The sequence below is a fragment of the Macrotis lagotis genome, chromosome 8, assembly GCF_037893015.1.
Source record: "Macrotis lagotis isolate mMagLag1 chromosome 8, bilby.v1.9.chrom.fasta, whole genome shotgun sequence".
Classification (NCBI taxonomy): domain Eukaryota; kingdom Metazoa; phylum Chordata; class Mammalia; order Peramelemorphia; family Peramelidae; genus Macrotis; species Macrotis lagotis.
Genome location: NC_133665.1, coordinates 119555178 through 119563461, shown reverse-complemented (window position 1 = coordinate 119563461; position 8284 = coordinate 119555178).

Sequence of the window (8284 nt, the reverse complement as noted above, 5' to 3'; positions counted from 1 at the left end):
GGCTAAGTGACTTGCCCAAGGCCACACAGCTAGGTAATTAATTATTAAGTGTCTGAGAGCAGATTTGAACTCAGGTCTTCCTGACTCCAGGGCCAGTGCTCTATCCACTGTACCACCTAGCTGCCCCATAAAAATGGATTTTTAATTAGAGTTTTGCCAAAAAAAATTTGGGGAGTTATAGGAATGAGTTAATGATTTCATTGGTATAGGAGGCTCTTAGGAAACTAGTTACAATGCAAGTCGGTCCCTTTATTATAACTTATATAGTCTTATGGGTTAAGTAACTTGCTTGACTGTGCCACCCTGACTCCCATGTTGGTTTCCCTTTGGAAACAACCCCCCCCCAATGTAACTTCTATTTTTTTAAGGACAAGGCCAAAATTTTCATAACTGACAGTATTGGTTTGACATCTGTTCTCTTAGTGATTTTGTCACTTTTCCTGATAGGTACCTATATGATTCTTGAATTTAATTATGGACTAAAGCCAGAACTATCTGTTAAGTTTAATATAGTAAACCAGAGGGAAAAAAAAAGATAAATTGACTGCAAATGTGGTCCTTATTATGTCATGGATCCTTTGGGTAATCTGCTGAAGCTAATGGATAGCTTCTCAGAATACATTTTTGCAAATTCAAAATTAAATGTATAATTTTATAATTATTATTTAATAAATTAAATTTATAATTTCAATTTAGTGAAAATAAACACATTTTTTTTCCATCATGAAGTTTATAGACCCACTGAAATCTATTAAACCCTGGGTAAAAAGCCCTTTACTTGAACTGATAGATCCTCATTATCTTTATCAATAGTAGTACTTTGAACAAATAGTAGTCATTGGAAGGGAAGGGAATAAGTTTTTATTAAATGCTTCTAATGTGTTAAGCACTGTGAGAGATGGTATACAGATTAATAACCCTATGAGGTAGGTACTATATGATCTCCATTTTATAATTCAGGAAACTGCAGCAGAATGTGGTTAAGTGATTGGGCCACAGTTAGTCTAAATAAGCATTTTAAGGATTTGAACTCAGGTCTTCCTGACTCCAGGTCCAGTGTTCTATCAATTGTACCAACTAGGTACCTGTATAATATCTGTTGAATTGAATGATTATCATTGTCAATGTAAATTTCTTTGGTTCCCTTGAATTTATTCCTTTCTACTGTTAATCAACTTTTCTGAATAGTTCCCATTTCTTCAGGTACCACAATCTACATGAGACTGCTTGTGCTAGTTCTTTGGGTCTGCCTTTATCATTTTTAAATCATTTTTGATTCTTTTTGTCCACTTAACAGTTTTAAAGTGTCTTCCATAAAACAGAATAAATCTCATGAAATGATCATTCTTCTGGGGCAAGGGGGGGGGGGATCCTTTAGAGGAGGAAAAGTTTCCACATGTTATCCCAATGACTTTCCAGTAATTAGAGTGACTTCTGCCCAGCTTTATGGGATTTCAATGGTATTGGCAGCTGCAAGAAAAATTTTTTTTCTTCTTTGCATTTATGTGTTTCTGGGTCACTAAATGACTCAATGATGTCCTCCTTTAGGGTGACATGGCAACTCAGGAATCTGCCTATATTATAAACATGTAAGTTTTCAGTGGAAATTCTTAGTGTTGATAATTAACATACTATTCTGGGTTATTGCTAGAGTGGAACTGTGCAAATTAAAGACATTTTGACTAAATCCACTGCAGCATTTATATTTGCATTCTCTCTTCCTCTTCCTTTCTTCTTTGTACCTCCCCTTTCTTTTTGCCTCTTCCCAATTCTTAAATTCTTGGTATATGACTCTTCAAAGACTAAAACAGTCTGTCACCTATGAAAAGTGGGGAAAACCAGCCCTGAATCTCTGAAGTTGGAAAAACATCAGTATTTCTCTGGGTTTCACAGTTTATTCAAAGACCTTAAAGCGGTTTTAGAAATAATCTAGAGCAAGGATTTTTAATCTGGGGGGTCTATGGATAACTTTCTGGAGGTCCATGAACTTGGCTGGAAAATTATATCTTTATTTTCACTTATTTCTTTAAAAATTTTTTTTATTTAAGGCAATGCAGTTAAGTGACTTGCCCAAGATCACATAGTTGGGTAATTATTAAGTGCCTGAGGCCGAATTTGAACTCAGGCCTTCCTGACTCCAGGGCCAGTGCTCTATCCACTGCGCCACCTAGCTGCCCCTATTTTCACTAATTTCTAAATGAAATTTGGCAATTTTTCAATTTCCAATTTGGGTAACAAAAATTATTTAAAAAGGAGTTCATAGACTTGCCCAGTCTGGCAAAGAAGTCTATGGCACACAAAATGCGTTTAAGAATATGATCCATGGGGTGGCTAGGTGGCGCAGTGGATAGAGCACTGGTCCTGGAGTGAGGAGTACCTGAGTTCAAATGCAGCCTCAGACACTTAATAATGACCTAGCTGTGTGGCCGTGGCCTAGGGCAAGCCACTTAACCCAATTGCCTTGCAAAAATCTAAAAAACAAAAAAAAAAGGGTGTAAAAGAATATGATCCAGATCAGCTTCCTTATTTAAATAAGGGGGGAGGTTCAGAGAAGGTTAGTAACTTGCAGCAAGTGACACAGCTAGTCAGGGGGCAGGGCAAGAATTTCATTTTTCTGTATATTAACAATATAAATATTTTTTTCAAGTGGAATCAGACAATTCTGCAAGTTTATGATCAGTAACCAATAGTGTAAAGCATTTGTTATTTTAAACAAAACAAAATATAACTGTCATCTATTAGAATATCAATGTGGCACAATGTATAATGTACAAGATCTAGAATCATATGTTCTGGGTTAAATCCTGCTACTATATATTTTGACTCTAAGAAAGTCACTCAACCTTTTTATTCATTCATTTCCTAATTTGTAACATGAGGATGATAATAACGTTAAAGAATTTTGAGGTTCAAAGGAGATAACATATGTAAATAAACTTATAAGTCTCAAAATGCTTTATAATCGCCAGCTATTTGTTTTTTTAGTATCTTTTTGGCAGAGATACTGGAGTGTTTTGTCATTTTACAGATAAAGAAACTGAAGCAAACAGGCTAAGGGACTTGCCTAGGGTCATACAGCTAGTGTTTGAGGCTGATTTGAACTCTGCTCTTTTTTGATCCCAGGCCTTATTCTCTATCCGCTCTACCATTTAGCACCCACTTTAGCTATAGGCTAGTATTAGCTGCCAATTGTAGGTGAACTCGCTGATGCTCTGTGATCTAGTGATGATGGTCTTCTTGCCAGGACACTGAACATTTTCTGAGCAACTCGGATGTTTCCTGACTCCTGGCTTCCTTCAAGCTTCAGCTCAAATCTCAACCTCTGTAAGAAATCTTTCCCAGGTCTCCTTATTGTTGCCTATTTCTAATTTATTTTGTATATATCGTTTGTACATAATTCTGCATCTTGTCTCTTTCATTAGACTGTGAACTCCTCGATAACAGGGCATGGTTTTCTGCCTTTCTTTGCATCCCTAGACCTTAGGATAGTACTTGCTGCATAATAACCACTTATTGAATGCTTGCTTGTCTGGTCATAGTTTTTGGAAAGATTTCATCATTTCCAATAGTTTCATGTTTTGTAGAAAATTACAAAAATTCTATCATTTTAATGTCACTTTAAGGAAACTTTGCAGGAAAAAAATCTATATTTTAAAAAGAGAAATATTAGAGGGATTTTTTTCCTTGACAAAATAACTTTTACTTTATAAAAAGCATTTGTTACAAGTGTCACCCTCAGTTCTGTGTGAGGATTAGCAAGTCCAGCATCACTAGATCACAGAGTATCCAGTTTGCTTACCAAATTTGTGAATAATATAAATATGGGAGGGATATCTCTCTGCTGGAATGCAGAATCAGCATTAAAAAAAAAGACTAGAAGAAATGAGTTAAATCAGATGGGGGAGACAGGGCTACATGATAGAAAAAAAGACCTGAGGGTTTTAATGACTACAAGCTCAATGAGAATCAACAATGTGATAATGATGTTTTGTCTGTCACTCCTTGAAGAAAACCATGACATCAGGGAGATGCCAATGACAAGCACGTCAGATTGAGTGAGGGGGGACAGTGCTAAGTCACCACCCGCACTTTCTCCTCCAGAGCCATCTGGGTCCAGTGACAGATAGGAATAAGGATAACTGGAGATGGCCCTGGAAGTGAGGCAATCAGGGTTAAGTGACTTACCCAAGTCACACAGCTGGTGTCAAGTATCTGAGTCTGGATTCACATTCCCATCCTCCTGACTTGAAGGCCAGGGCTCTATCCACTGCACCGCCTAGCTGCTTCAACAACAATGTGATATAACAGTCAAAAAAACCAAGCTGACTTTAGGATAAATGAATTCTAACCAAGAGAGTACCACTGTAATCTGCCTGGTACAGACAACATCTGGAGTGCTGTGTTCAAATTCTGCGGCTGTATTTTTGAAAAAAATAAAAGGATGGCTCTGAAGATTGATTGTGACAGTGAGGTTCTAGAAATGCTTAACCTCAATAAAAGGATTATTTCTCTGTCTTTAAAGACCTGGAGTGGAGAAGACTCATTAGAATTGTTTTTTAGGGAGCAAAACTAAGGATCAGTGGGAGAAGTGGCAGAAAGGTGAAGGAGTTTTATGAAGAGCAATAGTTTCTCAATGTAAAAACTAGCAGACTATCTTCTGTGGGGAATGGCGGGGGGAGGGAAGCAAGAATAGGGGGAAAATTGTAAAACTCAACGTAAATGAAATCTTTCTTAAAAAAATAAAATAAAAAAATATAAGCTGACAAAAAAGATCTATGTAAACAGAGAAAGCAGGATGGTTCAGAAGGATCACTGAATTTGTAATGTAAGGACCTGAGTTCAATCACCATCCTCACACTTAACTGTCTTCTTGATAGCACTTCTCTGAGACAATTCCCTCAGATATAAAATGAGGGCAATTGGACTAGTTGACCCTAACTTTCCTTCAGGCTCTAAATGAGTCAATCAATCAATCAATAAATCTTCATTTACCTGAATAAAAAAAAGAGTAATAGTTTCTAACCCTCAGAGCTATCCAAGTGGAATGGGCTGTCTCTGGAGGTAATCCGTTCCCCTCCCTGTAGACATTTTAATAGAACCCAAATGATCACTTGATAGGGATATTCAAGTAGATTAGATTGCATGGCCTCTGAGGGATCCTTATTGGTACACTAAGAATTCAAAATTCTCAGGTAGATTGGGTTATATGACCTCTGAGATCCTCATTGGTAGATTGGATTACATGACCTTTGGGCACCCTCATTGGTAGAGTGGATTACAAGATTCTCAGTTAGACTGGATTACATGACCTTTGAGGTCCCCTTTAACCCATACCGAATTAATTTGATTATTCTGTTGCCTTCTTTCTATTTGTTGTAATTCCCAACTTAATTCTCAACTTAGGTGTCTAGTTAAGTCTCACTGTTTAGTAATTTATCTGTAAGAAGCAAAGGAAGAGATTTTTGGATTCCAGATCACCTGAACCCTTACTCTTGATCCCAAACTTCTCTTAATGCTTCTAAAACTTATAAGATAGGTAAATAAATGTTACAGATTTTCTTGAAGCATGTGAAGGGAGATGACAGGATATGCCCCAAATGATGCCATATCTGGGTAGGTTCCTCAGCTCTGCTGTTAGCTTTTTTCCTCATCTAGAGAGATTTTCTATTCTTCACAGTTAATGGATGTAAATGTTTGTAAATCTCAACATAGTGTATAAATAACAGATATTATTATTATCTGTGACTAACAAGAACTGCAATTTTCTGCTCAGATTTCTGAAGGAAAGTTAAGTGAGCATCCTGTAGTTCTTGAGAGAGAAACTATTAACTCACCTAGATAGCTCAAAAGCAAGGATCAGATAAAGACATGTTCGGTTATTCTTTTCTCATCCTTATCTGGAGAACCAGAGAAGAGGTTTATTTTCTTCTATATTTGTCTACAGGAGAAATCTAGCCTTATATCTTGAGATAAGAAGTTACTTTTCACTCATGTCTTCATGTGTACAGTAGATACACACTTGACAGGGATAGCATATTATAGTAACAATAATCATAGCTACCATTAATGTAGAACTTTTAGGATTTGCAAAGTGCTTTACAAGTAGTTTCATTTTACCTTATCATTTCATTTGATCTTACTATGCTATTATAATATTATATATTATATTATATTATTTATATTATATATTATACTATATATATACTATATATACTATATATTATATATACTATATATTATACTATTATATATTATACTATGCTATATATGCTATATTATATTTTATAAATGAGAAAACTAAGGCAGATAAGGTTGTTTACTTGCTCAGGGTCACATTTGTCTGAGGTCAAATTTGAATTCAAGACTTCTCGACTCCAGGTCCAGTGTTCAATGCAGTGTCTTAGAGGATTCCTGAATGGGTCTGACTTGGACGTGATGATCACTTGTGCCCATTTTAACTCTCAAATGTCTACATTTCTCTTATTTTGGGTTTGGTTCCCTATTACCTCTAAGATCAAGTATACTTTTCTTGGTACATTTAATGCTTTTCCTAACCAAGTCCCAATTTAACATTACTTATCTTATTACAAATGACTTTCCTTCAAGCCTCCAAGACATAGTCGAACTGACCTTCTTACTGTTCCTCATACCTTGGCAGTCTGCTTCTGTTCATGGACTCTCCCCATACCTGGAATGCCCTCACCACTCTCTTTTAGAATTCCTCAGGTCCTTCAAAACTCAGCTCAAATACAACTTTATACATAATTTCTTCAATTCATGCTTATGACCTCTGCTTCCCAAATTAATTTTTTTTATATACCCATAGGTATATGTTATCTCCTGCTAGAATGTAAACTCCTTGAGGGCAGGGATCATTTTATTCTTATCCCTGTAGCCCAAGTTCCTAATTCTTAGGAGACAATGTCCGTTGATTAATTGTATCATGTTTGTTCTCCTCTAGAATTCCATGGTGAACTCCATGCATGAATATTTAGCTTTCATTATAATCAGACTTCTTACATCCCTGGAGTATTATTTATTGCTTTTACTTACCTTTTTTTGGGAGGGACATGTTGACTGGAATCCTCCTCTCCCTTCTCTTTGCTCCAAATTCTATCCAAATTCTAAAAGGGCCTCAAGTTTTGATCCTAATCTTGCTTTCTCCTAGAAGACTTCCCTAATACTTTGTAGCCCAAGTTGAGGTCCCCCATTTCTGTGGTAAGGGTCTCTGTTCCCCTTGTTGGCTTGGATGATGGGGAAGGCTTCAGGTAGGGTATAGTCAAACAAGTCTACTGAATATATGGACACTTCTTTCTTTTCTCCTTTAACCCACAAGATGACTCTTTTCATGGTTCTTTGTGGTGATTTCTAGGTCTGATGTGAAGTTATAGACGTTCGCTAAATAATTTTTGGAAAACAAACAATCTCTTCTACCAAAGAGATCTACTTCTAGAAATCTTGTCTATGACATTTTAACTACACTGTCATACTCCTATATATGTAGCTGGAGAGAAGCAGTATAGTTGTATCTGGAAAGAACTCTGGACCTAGAATCAGGAAGTGAGCGATTCAAATCTTACTTTTGACAATTACTATTGTGATACCACAGTCAAATCACTTCATCTTTCTAACCCTCAGTTTCAGAGATTTAGAATAGTAATAATACAATAGCACTCAGGTAATGATCATATGAGATCATATCCATAAACGACTTTGTAGACCTTAAAAGATCACAAAGGATGGTACTGGCCAAAGAAAATTCAAGATGGAATTATGAAGTAATTAGAACGATTTTCAAAAACATGTCCGAGTTCAGACAAATGCCTATTGTTCTTCAAAGTAGTTAACCTCAGAAGAACACTGATAATCTCAACAACACGGTCATTTCTGAAAATACATTTAGAATACTTTGGCTAAAGCCTTTAGCATCAGTCTATAAATGACCCAAGAAAATTACTCTAATTGCAGCCATGTGAAAACTATTAATTAACTTGATGAACCACTAGTACTATTTCCTAAATTTGGCTCCAAATGGCTTTTGGCCATGGGAAATTATAAAGTTATCCTTGAAAAACAAAGATTCACTCTAAAGTCAGAGGACCTAGATTTGGATACTAGTGTTGTTTCTTTACTGCTTGTGTTATGTTGGTCAAGTGATTTCATTTCACATGATTTCTAGTTTTCTTATCTGTAAACATGAAAAAAAAGCTGGAACTATATTTCTAAATTGCTTTAAAGTTCTAGCTCTTTTGAGGCATTGAGAGTAACTACAAAAAAGGCATTC